The 19,376-nt window shown below is 31.9% G+C and overlaps 1 long non-coding RNA gene across 1 annotated transcript; it reads left to right on the top strand.

Moving 5' to 3' along the window:
* The first annotated feature begins 17,250 nt into the window (after positions 1 to 17,250).
* LOC134695487 (uncharacterized) lies at positions 17,251 to 18,960 on the top strand. The gene is made up of 3 exons (XR_010102775.1): positions 17,251 to 17,321; positions 17,817 to 17,945; positions 18,862 to 18,960. It is a non-coding gene; the product is annotated as an uncharacterized LOC134695487 (long non-coding RNA).
* The last annotated feature ends 416 nt before the right edge of the window (positions 18,961 to 19,376 follow it).

Here is a 19,376-nt window from a genome sequence, read left to right as displayed (position 1 = left end):
TTACTGGATTTAATTTTAGTAAATGATTCTGACATACTTTTATATACTGAGGTCGGTGATAATATTTTGGAAGCTAATGTAAGATATCACTGTCCTGTGAGTGGCATAGTAAACATTCAAAAACACCAAATAAAGTTTTTAATAGGGAGATTTGGGACTATGACCACGCAGACCTAACTAAATATAAATTTGATCTAAGTGAAGTTAATTGGGATGATAATTTTAATAATAATGACGTAAATGTTGCCGCGACAAAAATTACAGAAACTATATTAAAAATAGCTGCAAAACATATACCTTGTGAATTTGTCGAGTTTAGATCTTCAGACCCGCCATGGCTAACTGGTCATATAAAACAACTAATTCGGCGCCGAAAAAGACTTCATAAAATGGCAAAAAAGAAAAATCCTGTTGATTCTTGGCGACAATTTCGGTATGTAAGGAATCAATGCATAAATTTCATAAAAACAGCTAAACTTGACTTTTTCAACAAACAAATAAATATATTAGAGGATCCAGAAACTAATGTTAAGAATAGGTGGAAGTTTTTAAGAATTTATCTGGACAGCCTTCGAAAGCGTCAAATTACCCCCCGTTTTTAGTAAATAATGAATATATAGGAGACGATAATGAAAAATCACACGCATTTAATCTCTTTTTTTGTAAGCAAGCTACCGTGGATGATTCTAAAGCGTCTTTTCCTATTACCCCATGTCCGATGATATACCAATTTTAAACAATATCATAATAACCGAAGAGGAAGTGTTAGATCACTTGTCTTTGTTAGATGTCACTAAAGCCACGGGCCCTGATGAAATTAGCGGTAGGCTTCTGAAGTATGCTGCTCGAGAGTTAAGTTGGCCCCTGGCTCAGCTTTTCAATAAATCTAAACATAAAGCTGTGTATCCAGAAACCTGGAAATTAGCAAGCGTTATACCAGTTTTCAAAAGTGGTGATAGAGAACCGGTGTCAAACTATACCGATATCACTGTTGTCGATCATTGGTAAGAGTATAAAACGTTGTGTTTTTAAGCATTTCTTTAACTTTTTAACAAAACATAAAATAATAACAAGTGCCCAATCAGATTTCATGCCTGGAGATTCTACAATTAATCAACTCTTACACATAACAGATTTATTTGGCAAAGCTCTTGACGCAGGAAAAGAGATTCGTTTTGTCTTTGTATTTTTATATAAGTCGTGCTTTCGATCGAGTCGGCATGAAGGTCTTATCTTATTTAAAAACTTAAAAATATTGGTATAAGAGGAAACTTATTAAAGTGGTTTATGAGCTATTTATCAAATCAACATCAAAAAGTTGTTATTTCAGGTCAATCCTCTGATACTTTTGGTGTAAATGCTGGCGTCCCACAAGGACCAATATTAGGCCCCTTTCATTTTTAGTATATAGAAATGACACTGTAAACGACATAGACTGTAACATAAAACTATATGCTGACGATACTTCCCTTTTCATAGTAGTTGAAGATGAATATGCAGCAGCAGTGAGCAAACTTAATTCTGATATAGAGACTATCAACAATTGGCCAGTCCAATGGCTAGTAAATTTTAATGCAAAAAAGACTGAAGCTATGACAGTTTCCAAGAAATCTGTTAAACCCCATCATCCACCTCTTTATATGAATGATGATATGATTTCAGAAGTAGAAAGCCATAAACACCTTGGTTTTATTTTTCATGAGGATGGCTCATGGCATTCTCATGTCTATAAAATTATTGAAAAGATAACACTTAGATTAAATTTATTTCGTGCCTTGAAATTCAAATTGAAAATAAAATATTTACAAACTATATATCTGACCTTTATTTGAATATACAGATATCATTTGGGACAACATTCCAGACTAGTTAAGTGACAAACTAGAAAATATGCAACTTGAAGCGGCTAGGATAGTTACTGGTGGTACTAAGTTATCGTCCATAAATAAATTATACGACGAAACAGAAGGAAAGTTACTATCAGAAAGAAGTAAAAAACACAAAATTATAAAATTTCATGAAATGCTTCGCAATAAGATTCCTGATTATTTAAGCGATAGTATCCCTCAACAATTGTTCAATATTCATAATTATGACACACGACGAACGAATGACACGCAACATATAAAGTGTAGAACTGCATTTTACCAGAAATCTTTTCTCCCCTCATTTATTCGATCCTGAAATGCTATTCCGGACGATATCATACTAAGTCCATCTAAGTATATACTTAAACGTTACCTTAATCAAAATGTAAGAAAAATGCCAAATTATTTTTTTCATGGAGACAGGAAAGGACAAATAATTCATGCCAGACTTCGGATGGATTGTAGTAATCTGAACGAACATTTATTTAAGAGAAATCTTGTAGAAAGTAAAAACTGTATCTGTGGTAGAATCGAGAGCAGTAAGCATTTTCTTCTCGAGTGTAATAATTCCTCCCTTGTCCACAAACGTACGATAGAAAAAATTCCCTTCCCATACAATATTGAAACACTTTTATTTGGCTGCAATAACCTCAATCAAGAGGAAAATGAACTCGTGTTTAAACAAGTGCAACAATTTTTGGTAGATTCGAAGCGTTTTGGCTAATAGCGTCCTTCGTGCATGATAAGGATCGTAATTGGGTGAAACAGTCTTGACAAAGTCCCGTAAACACACTCCGCCGCCGGTACATATGTATATAGGAAAGATCTGTCGAAAAATTCAGCTTTTTTATTTGCAGTTATTTCCCTTTATCTTTTTTCTACAGGAAGACGGATTAATATAAAGGAAATCTTGTTTCCGAATCATTTTGTATTATGTTATCACTGTATTTATATGTGTATGTCATGAACATGATTTTTTTGAATAAAATATGTTTAAAATAACATAAAACTTTTTTGTCGGTTATATTGAAATCACAGAGAATTCAAGAACAAAATAATCCAATTATCTGTAGTCTTGTTGTCAAAGAAATATACAATTAAATTCACTAATCTATCTATTAAAATTCCATTCCAGGACACTATTTTCATTATATATACAGTTTACAAAATGAAAAGGTCAAATATTCATAAGCACTTTACTTTCACACGGTATTATAAATGGCACTCCTTATAAAATCGGCAACAGTTTCTAATACTGTGCACACACAAAAAAAAACAAGCATAGTGTCCAATACTATGCGGACAAAACCACGAAAAAGTGTTCAATACTGTGCGGACAAAACCACGCATCAGTGTCCAATACTTAGCGGAAAAAACCCACGCATCAGTGTCCAATACTGAGTGGACAAAAACCACGCATCAGTGTCCAATACTGAGCGGACATAAACCACGCAACAGTGTCCAATACTGTGCAGACAAAATATAAAGAAATGTTAATAATTCCAACGCTATCAGTAATCTGCTAAGATGTATCTAGAAATGTTGTGGTTAGATTAACAAAAATCCTTTTTAAATAACTTTTCACATTGTATTGTTTTTAAATTTCTTGCCTTCAATCCTCCAAACACTAAAACAGAAAGCTCTTATATACCTATGATCTCCAAATATTCTCCAACTGACCTAACTATTCTCCAAATATTCTCCAACTCTTTGTTTACAAAAACAAAACAAAAAGAATCATATAAAAGTATTTACTATGTGACCTTGGAGAACATGCAATGCTAATCTCTCATAGCAGGATATATACATTGGACTTAATGACTTTAACAAATGATAACCAAAACATTAATATGACAAAAATAATTACAGTGAACATAAAATAACACTTGTACAGACTTTCCGAATTGATTTTCCTCTGTGTTCAGTATTTTTGTGATTATACTTTTTATTTTCAATTAAAAGACAAGTTAATGCTTTTACGTATTTGTTTTAACGGAAGAAATTTTGGTTTTCCTGAAAATTGTTAATTCAATAAAAAAAATATTTAAAATTTAAGACGTTTAAACATATTGTATCCAGCGAGGTCTTTCATAAGTTTGATAATTGTGGATGTGATATGCCAATTTAAAGGTAAGGCGACTGTTGATAAAAAAATAATAAAAAAGCGGATCTCATATACAAACCAATTTAAAAATAGAAATGGAGAATATGTCAAAGAGACAACAACCGACTTAATAGCAGATGACACCCGAATGCGACATACATGTATGGGTCTCCAAATAATCAATTTCCTGACCAGAGGTGGTCCTCAGCTTGCCCTGAAAATGTGAACTAGATCAGTGAAATTGACGTCATACTTAAATCCCATATAAATAAGCTAAAATTTGGAAAAAAATCATACATGACTATTCAAGGCCAGAGGCTCCTTAATTTATTAGATAAAACAAGATGTGGAATGGGTACAATATGACATTTCTTTATCAAAGTCAAACACAGTAAGTGTTTACTATCATCAATGTACAATCTTCAATTCATCTTGCACATAACGATACTTTAGTAAATAGGAAAACATGAAATGATTACACAGACCAACAGTCCTGAATTTGAATAGTTCTTTACACTTAACACTTAACAAAAACTAAAGAAACAATACTAAATAGTAAAGGTTGAACATTTTACATATACTAGTAAAGTACTTCGAAATGTAAATTGATTTTTTTTTAAATTTTGTCAAGTTTCACAATTGGAAATAATTGCATAAAATCAGTAGATTTTTTTCCTGTTCTGTAACATGTTTGTGAATAATCATGATGACTGGTAATTTGCCTAGTCTGCAAAATTTGATGAAAAAGTACAATCTCTTGTTTTGATGTGAATTATGAATAATTTGTAGAATATAAATGAACATTTAATTTTTATAAATTTTGGTATTTGTATAATTTTATGAGTGTCCTGAAAATGACGACTTATTAACCACGTCACGTATAATTGTAAGTGTTGACTTTACATTACCTTTTATATACCTAACACTGACCGGTCAATCGTGTCTATGTCTTTGTTTTCTTACACTCAAAGAACAATATCTACATTTACAAATGAAAACAGCACATATATATAGCAACTCGATGCTACCTTATGCATTTTGATTCTTTAAATATAGCTAGAAAAACAAACTCATATGAAATGAAAAGAAAATAAGACTACTGATATTTTACGCTATCATTGCATTGCACATACGTGATATACAAAATGCAGGTTATTTACGCCCTCAGGTAAAATTAACTTTATATGATCCTTGTTTCACTGTGCTGATGTTTTGTATTGCGCTGGAATGCTTACATGTACAATGATGTATGTGTCATCTATCCTAAATGAGTTCATAATGTTCATCTGATATTGTTCTTAAGAGTTACAATCTAGAGAATCGCTACCACTATCAATCCGCTATTTTATCCGCGATTTTAACCAACTCTATGATCAGTGTTTCAGAAGTGCCTTGATTCATAACAAACTTTTCTTACATTTTCCTCTGATCATTTAAAAAATAACACTTGCTAAGCATTTTAGACTACACATCCTCGACATACACGTTTAAACGTTACAGCATTCCGAATGTCTATCTAGTGCTTTGGAAGCAATCCACAATGAAATATTGTATCTTCATACATCATAAGTTTATAGTTGTATCAAACGCATATCAAAGCTTATTTATAGACCAGATATTACCCTGAATAACACTAAATAACAAAAAATCCACAAAAAATAGTATCAACAGGTCAAATAAACAAGAAATTATGATTTCAGAGTACCTGTAATTATTAACAGCTATTTAAAGCCAAAATCAATTAATAAAAAAAAATGTGTCAGAGACCAATATCAACTAAAACACATTCCATGGATTTAGTATGTTATCGTCATGGACCGCCAAGAAGACATGAACTGGCGATACCAAAACTAAATGTGTCGACAGGCAGTGTGGGATAGTTATAATAGCGAAATGATTTCCGCGCGTTTAATTAAATACCTTAGCTGTATTTGGCAAAACTTTTAGGAATTTTGGTCCTCAATGCTCTTCAACTTCGTAATTTATTTGGCTTTTTAACTCTTTTGGATTCGAGCGTCAATGATGAGTCTTATGTAGACGAAACGCGCGTCTGGCGTATTTACTAAATTTAGTCCTGGTATCTATGATGAGTTTATTTAATACAATATTACCGTTAAATTTAAGATAAAATTAAAAAAGACAGATGATATGTTTTACCCTAACACTTGTGCCTTGATCTGATATGCTTTACCCTCCTTTTTAACACTTGCGCCTTTTTTTGATATTTTTTACCCTAAAATGAGTGCGTTGTTCGGATATATTTAACGGTAATAAATATTTAATCAAATGTAAATTTTGGGATTCCTTTGTAGATGTTATAGAGTTAAATTTATAACTTCGTATTTTTTCAGTCATCGAACGAGTTGATCGTATTATCCTATATACACAACTTTCTTTAACAAAAGACTGTATTTAGTCTTTATATTTGGATTTGTCGGTGTCGTTAGGTTATTGTCTCCTATTATTCAAATCTAAAGAATTGCTTTGGATATTAGAACATAAATACCTCTGGACCTTTCCCGTCCAACTGTTTAACTTTACTACATGGCTGCGTTCAATTTGACTGTTTAGATGTATTAAAACGCAGCTTCGTTTGGTCAAAAAGAAATGTCGTATATCCGATGCCTGGTGTATTGAGACTTTCAGGCTATCCAAACCACAACGAACCATTTGTAAATCCTTCGAAAGGGGAAATACAATCTATGCACACAAATTAAATTATTAACATATAAAATAGTCAGCTTAATTTCCCAATAATTCGCATAGTTGATATTAACACATTTTTGCCACTTTTACTTGGACAATCGTAAATAGATTATTTGTTAGATAACAAAACCAATCTCAAAAATATAAATGGAACATTCGAATAAAGTTGAATCCTTATATAAACAGTTGTCATATTTTATTTTATTAAAGCTAATATATCAGATGTAAAAAGAAGGCAAATGTTGTCACTCAGACAAGACTATCGTCGTTTTGCGTTTTCATGAGTTGGGGAGGAACGAAACCTTTTTTTTTAACCCTCCGACACCCCTTTAGTGTATGAGTTTTGGTACTAATCACAACACACTATTTATTATCAAATTTCTCCTTTAATGTTCAGTGACAGCTATGTCATGTATATTCGCGACGAGATGCAAAGTGGATCAGCCTGAAGCAAATGTAAATGGTTTTGTTATGATTTAATATTGGAGGAACGTCTATAATATACAATCTTTTAACACAATTATGCCATGAATCCATCTGCGTCTCTTGTTAAATATTCACATTGACCAAGGTGAACGACACAGGCTCTTTAGAGCCTCTAGTTTATTTATAATTTTATTCAAGTGCCTTTTTTAATTATTGCCCCTTGATAGATACAGTATGTGCAACACTATAAAAGTGAACACTATAAAAAAATAAAATATTATGCTGGCTGTTTTTTCACGATCCTATTGTGAATCCCTTGATTCTAAAAGATTGAATCTTGACCAACACTGGGTTAATTAGTTAGGGGTACAATATGTAAACAAACGTGGTTCATTATGAAATGGAATCGTCAAAGGTAACGCAGAACACTATTTTGCACTGATTAACATTAGAAAATGCACAAACAAGTTTGTAACAGTGGATAGAAAAATGCGAAGTTGGTAAAAGACGAGGTTCACTTATGTCACAAAATGGCATAAGATCTCATCTTTGATCATAAATTACCAGGTCTACTTCATAAAAGGACATTAAATTCTCAAAAATTTCTATTTATGTGCCTAATTTTGAACATTATGCATGCTATGTACGTGTTTAAACGTGCATTGTTGAATCGAGCTTTGAGATATATGCACACCATCAAATTACAGACAATTTTTGAGAAAAAAGAACCAATCGATTTTGGTAAGTGCAAATTCACGTGAACATGTTTTTGTGAAAAGATTGCATCTTCAAAGCATACTTTAGTAATTGTCACAGTGTAATGTTTTTAGGGAGTGGGGACATCTCTACAATAGGCAATAATTTTAACATAAAGAGGAGAAGTCGAATACACCTTTTTACGTCCAGGCGTGACTGTGTTGACCATTCAGTCTTGAAAACGCAACAAAAAATAATTCTAACATCATTGACTCAGTACTATGCTTTTTATTTGTTGAAGCTATAAATTGATACAATGACATTAACAAATTACAGTACAAACAATTAAATAGTGGGTCTTGTGAAACATCTTACTAATGAGTCATTACAGAGTAGGTGTATTGAATCACAAATGTTTTATAAAAGTGCTAGACGACATTTTTCTAAGATCGTAAAATTGCATAACTTAAAAATCATTCTTTTTGAGTGTTATCTCGAGTAACTGATCTTCAATATCTGAACATTTGTAGTCTGCTCCTCCGCAAAGTATTAAATTAGATTTTGTTTTTAAATATTTTAAACGGTCTCAGCTAGCCCCTATCAACTGATTAGTTTTATGTTGACTAAATGCATATAATTATAGTATAACTAAATGCCGTATTTGGATATCAAAAATAAGACAACGCGTGGCCGAACGATGCATGGATTAAACGAGTGCGCAGCACGAGTATAACTCATAGCGGCGTTCGGTCACAAGTTGTCTTATTTTTGATATTCAAATACAGCGATTAGTTATTCTTTTTATTACATTGGCAAATGGCTTTTTTCATGAAATTAATGTAGAAAATGTAAGGAACTATATGTTTTTCCTACGATTTGACAATTTGTTTTGATCCGACGTTATCGACGTCTTGACAACGCCTATTTTTGTATGACGTCAGAGAGTGAAATAACCACGTTTATTTCACATGTGAAATTGTCGGGTTTGTTTTAACTTGGAAATCAATGTAATTCATTGCAACCAATGTAATAAGTACATTGAATAAAGCTTTATAGGTAGTACAATCTTTTGTCTATTACAATACCACTGGTATAAAATGATTGTAACGATACTGTGTGGATGAATTTATCGGTTAACGAGAGCTCAATCATGTAAATTAACAACGCGTCATCACTAAATTACGGTTCAATGTTTTTTACGATTATAAAGATTAATTTGTGTAATGGGGAGTTTATTTTGACAATGAAGAACTCTGGCTGAATAAAAAGACATAGCTCGCGTCATATATACAATATTGTGGATCTAGTTTTGATACAAATATTTTAAGGTTGAACTAAAGGTCTTTTCGTTGAGGAGGTGATCGTTTGCGAGTTTGTCGGGCTCTTTTCGTTCTGTAGTGTTTCTGTGTAGTTTTTTGTAGACTGTCGTTTTGTTTTATCAAAATGTGAAAACCAAAATAAACAAGTAATCCTGTGTTAAAATGCTAACACAAAAGTCGCCAAACGGACCCCAAATCATTGTTCTACGGTATTTATGATGCCACATAATGTGTGTGTAAAGTTTCATTAAATTAAAGGGATTTTGATATTTTTTACATGTTTGCCGTTTCTATAGTTACGGCGGCCATTTTGGAAATTTTAAAGTCAAAAGTAATGTCTACATATGGTCGGCAACATTTGTTTTTAAGTTTCATCGATTTTGAAGCATTTTGAAACTATTCACATTTTGGAAATTCCATACGTAAAAGTCAACTTTACATTAGCTTGACAACATATGTTATACGTGTCATTAAATTTGAAGCATTTTGACGTTTTTCTTATTTTTGCAAATTGTTCTCTCCATATATAATGATATACCATAATATACCATGTAATATCTCTCGAACAAATATAACATTGATGTTCTGGAATATTTCATGAAAATTCACCCCCTAAAATTATGCCAAGGAGACCCCCTACTGAAATAAAATTAGTTCCAAGTTGAAGCTGACATGTGTTTCTAAGTATTCATAAAAGAAATGATAATTCCATCTACACTACACACAGCAGAAAATTTAGAAAATGTAAAACAAAATGACCCCACCCATGTTTGAACCCCCCCCCCCTTTAGTATGCCAAAATGACCCCTGGTATCATGGACATTGTGTTCTGCAACTTCCATGATGCAAACCTATATCCAGAATAAATATAAAGTTTCCATCCTCTAATTTGATTATTGCTTTTGGCACTTTATCGTCATTTCTAAACATAGCTCACGTCATATATACAATATTGTGGATCTAGTTTTGATACAAATATTTTAAGGATGAACTAAAGGTCTTTTCGTTGAGGAGTTGATCGTTTACGGGTTTGTCTGGCTCTTTTCGTTCTGTAGTGTTTTTGTTTAGTTTTTTGTAGGTTGTCGTTTTATTTTATCATAATGTTATACATTTTGTTATTTCCCTTTGTTATCCACTTTGATCTCATTATAATGAAATTGAAATAACCATTACATTTAAATACTGTGCTATATAAGAAACTAACATTAATGGTTAATTAGTTATCAAAAGTACCAGGATTATAATTTAATACGCCAAACGCGAATTTCGTCTACATAAGACTCATCAGTGACGCTCAGATCAAAACAGTTAATAAGCCAAACAAATACAAAGTTGAAGAGCATTGAGGCCCGAAAATTCCAAAAAGTTGTGCCAAATACGGCTCAGGTAATCTACTCTTGGGGATAAGAAAATCCTTAGTATTTCGAAAAATTCGAAGTTTTGTAAACAGAAAATTTATAAAAATGACCATGTAATTGATATTCATGTCAACACCGAAGTGCTGACTACTGTGCTGGTGATACCCTCGGGATAACAGTTGTCCGTCATATGCTAGGAAAATGAAAATGAATCTCTCCATCCACATCACAATTGGTAAAAAGTGAATGTCCTTTTCTTCACCAAAAACAATTTAAATAGAAATATTATATCAAATGAAAAAACTGAAACAGATTGTGTTGACGAAAACAGATGTCTCTACTATTGTTAATTTTATGCGTTATGTATATAATTATTAAAACAGAAGGTGTGTAATTATTCAAAAATGAAGGTATGTAATTATTAAAAAAAGAAGGTGTGTAATTATTCAATAAAGATGGTGACAACTGTTGCGTATTGTAATTTAAAATGAATTTCTTATCAATTACTGTGATTTACTTTCAGTTACAGATTCACTTCTTGATCAAGGCAGACACAGGTTTGTACAATATCGTCAAACTTTCAGTATTCTGAGTGTTGTTTGTGTACATAAACATTTGGTTTAGTTTTTTTGTAAAGGGAAATAGTGTAGAATGTCATTGGATATATATCAAGTAGTTTTATTTGATATATAAACGAAGAAACTTAAGTATTGTCTGCAATATTTAACCGAACAAAATAAATAATGTATCGCACCCATTTCAACACTTGTTATTATGAAATATATTCATCATTGCTTTAGCTAGTTATATGATCGTGTGCGTGTGAATTAGTCCACGATTTCTTTTAGGGTGATAAATCTTGCGATTAGGTCAATTCACTACTATTTCATTATTTTAAGGGCATACGATACAGTTTTGATCCTATTTTTACAAGTTCGTGAAAATTTGCATATAGGCTGTTTTGTACCTGATTAAATCAAATATGTATTAAAAAAATATACCTTCATGTGCTACCTTTTTGAGTAAAATGAGGTCGAAATTTTGTACATTTGCTCAAAATTCAGATTTGTGGCCCTAATTTTTTTTTCGAATGACAGACATAACTTTTTTTGTTATAAAAGGTAAACACAAATTGATTTTTGTTAAATAATCGGTAATGTCTGTATTTTATAAGTATCCTAAAAATGTATGCATTTTTTTTTCAGAAATAACTCATATTCATCAAATGTTCATGAATTGAGGAATATACGTAATTTTTTGCTCCATGTGTATCAAAATTAAAAGAAATTTTCTATTTACAGTTTCATAAAATTTGGTTCTAATAATCTCCCTGCAAAATTAAACAACTTGCTGTTTTGAAAAATACGGGTCCATGAACTTGTTTTAAAATTAAATCAGTTTCAATGATAACAATCAGTCGGGAAATGTATCTTTTACCGATATGTCACAGTTTGACGTCGCGAAAATAAAATTTTACGTTAGCAACGTCATTTCCTCCCCTGTAACTGTATCGTTTGCTCTTAACAGTTTTTCACATGACTTAATATCTAAGTATAAATATAGTGCATGTTTGATAAAAAAAAAACAAAGCAAAATTCCCTTGTATTCAACCCTAAATATCAGTTTTTTTTCATATGTGTCTTGTTTTAGACAAATGGCTCAGATTTTTTAAAGAAAATTTGAATGAGAAAAAAAAGTTCTTAATTTTTATAATATCACTACCGCAACTTTATAACTGTGATGTAATTTAACTTCATGCTTCTTTTAAATTTAAAGTCAATAAAAATTTATAACACTAGTGGACAGCAGTGATATAGCAGAAAAAAATCTACATAGTAAATATAGAATAATAGGTAGTTAATACAATGTACCTGTAGTATCCTTTATCTCTAGTTAATAAAGTGACCTATTTTCAAGGTTGGTAAATCGCAAGTGCATTATAACTGTTTCATCTGTTTGATTCTTGTGTCTTTCAATACACAAGTCAATTGATTTTTTTTATGTTTATCTTACTAAACTGTGCGCGTCCGTTTTAGCCTAGTCCAGCCAATGGAAACAAAGCGATAATGCATCATTTGTCATCATGCTTAACTAAATCTGCGCATTAATATCGAAATGCAAAACAAATCTTTAAAGTATATATTATAGTAGTCTATGAAATTGATAACATTTGCTACGATAGCTTGTATCAGCAACTGTTGAGATAGTTTTAATTATAGGTATAGATGTTTGTGTCGCAATGAATACTATATATATATCTTACATTAATTTGTAGGATCCTTTACTACAGATAATTTAGCTGATCTGTCACAATAACATATTCATGCCTTATATATCATGTACTGTAGTACACCGCTAGATTAAAACTGACGTGGAACGGTAACACATGGACAGGTAAAGCTCTTTTTTGAGAGCCCAGGTGGTCCTGTGGTCTAGCGGGACGGCTGCAGTGCAGGCGATTTGGTGTCACGATATCACAGTAGCATGGGTTCGAATCCCGGCGAGGGAAGAACCAACAATTTGCGAAAGCAAATTAACAGATCTAACATTGTTGGGTTGATGTTTAGACGAGTTGTATATACATTATGTACACAGCCATGTATCACCATCATTGATGGCGATCCGATGGATACATCTGTTGTTGAGTTGTCACTGACTCAGACGTACTTATGAATATAATTATTTTCTGTGACTGTATCTTACATTAATTTGTAGAATCCTTTACTATAGATAATTTAGCTGATATGTAACAATAACATCTTCATGCCTTAATACCATGTACTGCAGTACGCCGCAAGATCAAAACTGACGTGGAAAGGTAACACATGGCCAGCGTAAGCTCTTTTTTGAGAGGCCAGGTGGTAGTGTGGTCTAGCGGGACGGCTGCAGTGCAGGCGATTTGGTGTCACGATATCACAGTAGCATGGGTTTGAATCCCGGCGAGGAAAGAACCAAAAATTTGAGAAAGCAAATTTACAGATCTAACATTGTTGGGTTGATGTTTAGACGAGTTGTATATACATTATGTACACAGCCATGTATCACCATCATTGATGGCGATCCGATGGATACATTTGTTGTAGAGTTGTCACTGACTCAGACGTACTTATGAATATAATTATTTTCTGTGACTGTATCTTACATTAATTTGTAGAATCCTTTACTATAGATAATTTAGCTGATATGTAACAATAACATCTTCATGCCATATATATCATGTACTGTAGTACGCCGCTAGATTAAAACTGACGTGGAAAGGTAACACATGGCCAGCGAAAGCTCTTTTTTGAGAGCCCAGGTGGTAGGGTGGTCTAGCGGGACGGCTGCAGTGCAGGCGATTTGGTGTCACGATATCACAGTTGCATGGGTTAGAATCCCGGCTAAACATCAACCCAACAATGTTAGATCTGTAAATTTGCTTTCGCAAATTTTTGGTTCTTCCCTCGCCGGGATTCGAACCCATGCTACTGTGATATCGTGACACCAAATCGCCTGCACTGCAGCCGTCCCGCTAGACCACACGACCACCTGAGCTCTCAAAAAAAGAGCTCTCGGTGGGCATGTGTTACCTTTCCACGTCAGTTTTAATCTAGCGGCGTACTACAGTACATGATATATAAGGCATGAAGATATTATTGTTTGCTTTCGCAAATTTTTGGTTCCTCCCTCGCCGGGATTCGAACCCATGCTACTATATATATATATATATAATATATATAATATATAATGTCTAAAACTAGCAACAATCAACATTCAATCTAATTAAGCGTGGATCAGTTTGTGAAAATAATATCTAAGAATATAACTAAAACACACTAATTGATACATAAAAAAGTTCTATTAGATGTTAAATAGAAATACGCAATATTTCGCTAAACAAATTAGCTTCATCAGGCGTATGCATCTATCAAGGTGAAATCGGATGCATGACAAAAACATATTTTTGTAGCTTATATTTATATATATATTGTTAATGCAATGCTTGCATGTTTGGTTTTGCACATCGTTATATTCCGACTACAGTGTCTTCAAAAAGATACCACAACTGTAAATTGACCTTTCGAATGTCAACGCTTTCTAAGGTGTAATATTGCTTCATTTTTTCATTTTCGAAATGTGCCTCATTGTATCATTTCGAGACAAGTTTTTGTGAACTTATATTAATGTCTTGGCTTTTTTCTGCATCTTGTTTCGCTGTTTTTGTGTTTAAACGGTTGTATTTATTGCGGATTTCCCCCCTTAGGTATCCTTCTTCTAGTTAAGATATACCCCTAAACGTTTCTCATATATCATGATAATAAGTTCCCAGCAGATCGAATGATTTCATGTTTGTCCACGATGATGAATGATTGTAATTATACTATGTGGATGAATTTATCGGTTTATTAGAGCTCAATCCTGAAATAAACAACGCGTCATCACTAGTTCGGTTCAATTTTTACGATTAAAAAGTTGAATTGGTGTAATTGGAAGTTTATTTTGACGAAGAAGAACTCCGGCTGTATAAAGAACATCTCACTCTTAAAACAATGAATGTAACAATCTCATGATGCAGAGACATTTTTAAATATGATGCTTTCATGTTTAAGAGTTAACAGAAGAACGGCCCAAAGGAATCACATTTTGCTAAAAGCGATGATCACCGATAAAAATAATTGAATAGAAATATTGTATAAATGGAAAAAACTGAAACAGATTTTGTTGACGAAAACATATGTCTATAATATATTCGATGTAATGCGTAATGTATGTAATTATTCAAAATAGAAGGTGTGTAATTATTCAAAAAAGAAGGTGCGCAATTAGACAGCAGTTACGTCTTGCAATTTAAGATTAATTTCTTATTAATTATTGTGATTTGCTTTCAGTTACAGATTCACTTCTTGGAAAGCACAGGTTTGTACAATGTGGTCACACTTTCAGTATTCTAAGTTTTCTTCATGTACATGAACGTTTTGTTTCATATATTAATTTTTTGTTTGAGGTAGTTATAGGATAGTGTGCGTGTGTATTTGTCCGAGGTTTCTTTTATAGAGTGATAAAACTGGCGATGAGGTTAATTTACTGCTATTTCATTATTGTAATAGTTTTTCACATGGTTTAACATCTAAGAATAAATATAGTGCATGTTTAATAAAAAACGAAGCAAATTTCCTTGTATTTAATCCTAAAATTCAGTGTTTCATATTGGCCGTGTTATTATACAAATGGTTCAGACTTGTTAACGAACATTTGAATGAGAAAAGAGTGTTCTTTATTTTTATAATGTCACTACCTCTACTTTATATAAAGGACAATAACAAATAATCCAAATAAAACACTAAATCGTATACAAATTTTCTGTTCAGAATATGAACGTTCTACTTCAACATTTAAGTGTTAAATCATATATTATTGAATCCTTTATAAAACAGTTTTGAGAACTTAGTACAGGGGACTCATAATCGTTTTACCTTCATGTTTCTTTTAAATTTAAAGTCAATAAAAATAAGTTGAAGTTAACCCCGGAATTTAAAACACTAGTTGACAGCAGTGATGTAGCAGAAAAAATCTATATAGTAAATATATATAATAATTGGTAGTTAATAGGGCGAGTTCAGATATTCCACATGATATAGTCAGTATCAAAAACGAAACTACCTTTCATCCTTTTTATCGGTAATTATGACGTCACATACTGTATTGGATAAATTTTTCAGTGATACGGACAGTACGTTGATACTAGAAAATATAAGGCAGTAAGATCAAAGGTAAAATTACCGATTAAATTCAAATATTACATGCTTATTCAGCTTGGTTAACAACACGATACAATTCTCGATATATCTATACTTAGCGAAAACTCCGGGATGTACATACTAATGGCTTGCAGAATTTAATTCCCACGTAGATCCACATGTATCGTCACCTATGTCCAAACGCTTGTTCGCTCCTGTTTTACCTTATTGGCCAATATGTTTGGTTCCGTATTGGCCCTGTTCGAAAAGAAATATTAACTCTAAATTTATATCGACAGTGGGACATCATCAGTATTTCACAGAATGATTTATCCCTTTTTTTCTCATATCATTTAATAACTCATGTTAAATGAATACTTTAAATGTCATTCTTCATATCAAATTGATACTTTAAATGTCATGCTTCATATTAAATGAATACTAAATATTATATTTCATGTTAAATACATACTTTAGATATGAAATACTTCATGAAATATAAGTCATGCAAATATCATATGTATTTCATGAAATATGAATAATGCAAATATCACATATATATCATGATATATGAATAATGCAAATATTATATATATTTCACGAAATATAAATAATGAAATATCATATATTTTTCATGAAATATGAGTAATGCAAAAATCATATGTATTTCATGAAATATGAATAATGCAAATATCATATCTATTTCACGAAATATGAATAATGCAAATATCATATATAGTTAATGAAATATGAATAATGCAAATATCATATATATTTCATGAAATATGAATAATGCAAATATCACATATACTTAATGAAATATGAATTGTGCAAATATCATATATATTTCATGAAATATGAATACTGCAAATATCATATATATATCATTAAATATGAATAATGCAAATATCACATATACTTAATGAAATATGAATAATGCAAATATCATATATATTTCATGAAATATAAATAATGCAAATATCATATTTATTTCATGAAATATGAATAATCCAAGTATCAGATATACATAATGAAATATGAATTATGGAAATGTTTCAGCACCATGTTTAACTGTTGGTACATAATTTTTATTGGACTCAGCATATACCATGAGACTGATGCAGAAAGTAAGCTTTCATTTTATATACATGTACATGGCTAAACTGTAATACAGGATCAAAACAAATAATAATAACCAAAATTTAATAACTAATTGTTTAATCATGTTAATAGTGCATTGTTCATTATCATGGCAATTATTTCGCTCGAACACAATGCATATGGTTAAAGTACAAGCATGCATGCAAAGCATTTCATTAGAAAATTTGTCAAACCAAATGTGTTTTATTTATTGTTCATCTAAATGCAATGACGTTATATTATCTTGATCTAAAACATATAATGTATTATATCTATTAAGTTTGACCGAAACAATAATCAATGTGTTTCTTTCTTTTGACTGCAAAAAATCATTTTGAATTTCAGAATCAATTTTGGAAACAATTGTGTTTATCCTCTATCTTTGTCACCTTTTAACTTCTAATAATACATAAATTACTGTTGAGAATGTAACAATCTCATGATGCAGAGACATTTTTAAATATGATGCTTTCATGTTTAAGAGTTAACTCGTCAATGTACGGCCTCACAGGGAAGATGCGCCAAAACAAAAAATTCCAATTGTGAAAGTAGTTTTGGTTCTGGATGGACAGCGAAAGGCATCTGTTGTCGGAGGAAACCGTGTTGCGTGTGTAAGTATATTATCGTGCAAATCGTCGTGAAGTAACATTTATTTGCAGTTAATTATGTAAATATTAGCTAGGTTATTTAGATAGTGACCTTAGCTACAACAAGCAGAAGAATATTTTGACTTGCAACAGTTTTCTGATGTGTTTTATTTTCATATCACTCTACTTTGATGAGAATGAAAATCACCAGTCCGTAAGATCGAAGGAAAGTTTTGTAAATTGACGATAAATATCTGTACATAGCATTTGATCTAAATATGACTCTGGGAGCAGTGACTGTAAAAAAATGAAAAATCTAACGGTTCTTTTATTTGTTGACAATGACATAAGTTATGTTTTTCTCTTATATATTCTGATGAAAACTCTTAACTGGAAAGATTGTGCTTGATATATTTATGATGCAGCATAATACTTTCATGACTTTGAGGTCGGAAGGTAGCATGTCAGTAACTGCTAATATTCCTTTATTGTCATTCTGCTTATGCTTTTTTTATAAATATTCTGGACTCTCGGACTCGGACTTTTGTAATTGAGTTTTATTGTGCGTATTACTGTGCGTCTGAATTTCTACATTGCCTAGATGAATAAGTGGAGGGTTGAGATCTAACAAAACATGTTTTACACTGCTGAGTTTTTTCGCCTGTCGTAAATATTGGGCATGTGGCCATTGTTAGACTTGTATATTCTAACTTTTATTTACATATTTAGGAGTTACATATGACGTCATGACGTCAATTATTTCTTAACTAGTACACAATTGTGTTAAGGTTCCGACTGAAGCACGCCTCCGGTGTGAGATTTGATGGCTGTATTGAAAACTTATGGTGGCTGATTTATACTCTCTAATCGGGTCGTTATTTCTTTGACACATTCCCCAGTTTCATTCGCAATCAATAAATCTTGAAATATTTGTTTTCAGTTCAGTGTGAAATAATTCAATCCGAGACGATTCCAAATGGGACGGTAACTGTAAAGGAAAGAAATGTTGGCTCTACGGCTTACTTTTCCTGTAACGAAGGATACCTACTGGATGGAAACCAGTCCATCACATGTTCACTACAAGGATGGAATGGGGATGTTCCACAATGTCGCCGATGTAAGAAGAAATAATAGCACTTACCGTCTTTCTTCGGCTTATTGTAATTGTCATATATATCACACAGGAAAAACAATGTAACAGAGTTAATGAAATTCGCTATTCAGTTTCAAAATAACAAGCTTTGCATAACACTAGTATATATTGATAAGAGATCAATGAAAATATATATTTAGTTTTTTCTATGGTTGGGTTGTTGTCTCTTTGACACATTCCCCATTTCAATTCTCAATTTTATAAGATCAATGTGCTTGTTTTCGAGTTAGAAGTTATTGAAATTTTGGAAGGAAAATGATTTCTCTTGATTTCTCTGAGCTTTGATATTGACAAGTTTAAGC

Source organism: Mytilus trossulus, chromosome 13, assembly GCF_036588685.1.
Source record: "Mytilus trossulus isolate FHL-02 chromosome 13, PNRI_Mtr1.1.1.hap1, whole genome shotgun sequence".
In the NCBI taxonomy this organism is placed as follows: domain Eukaryota; kingdom Metazoa; phylum Mollusca; class Bivalvia; order Mytilida; family Mytilidae; genus Mytilus; species Mytilus trossulus.
The sequence above is the reverse complement of the archived record's forward strand: the minus strand, read 5'-3'. Positions and strand labels throughout refer to the sequence as shown.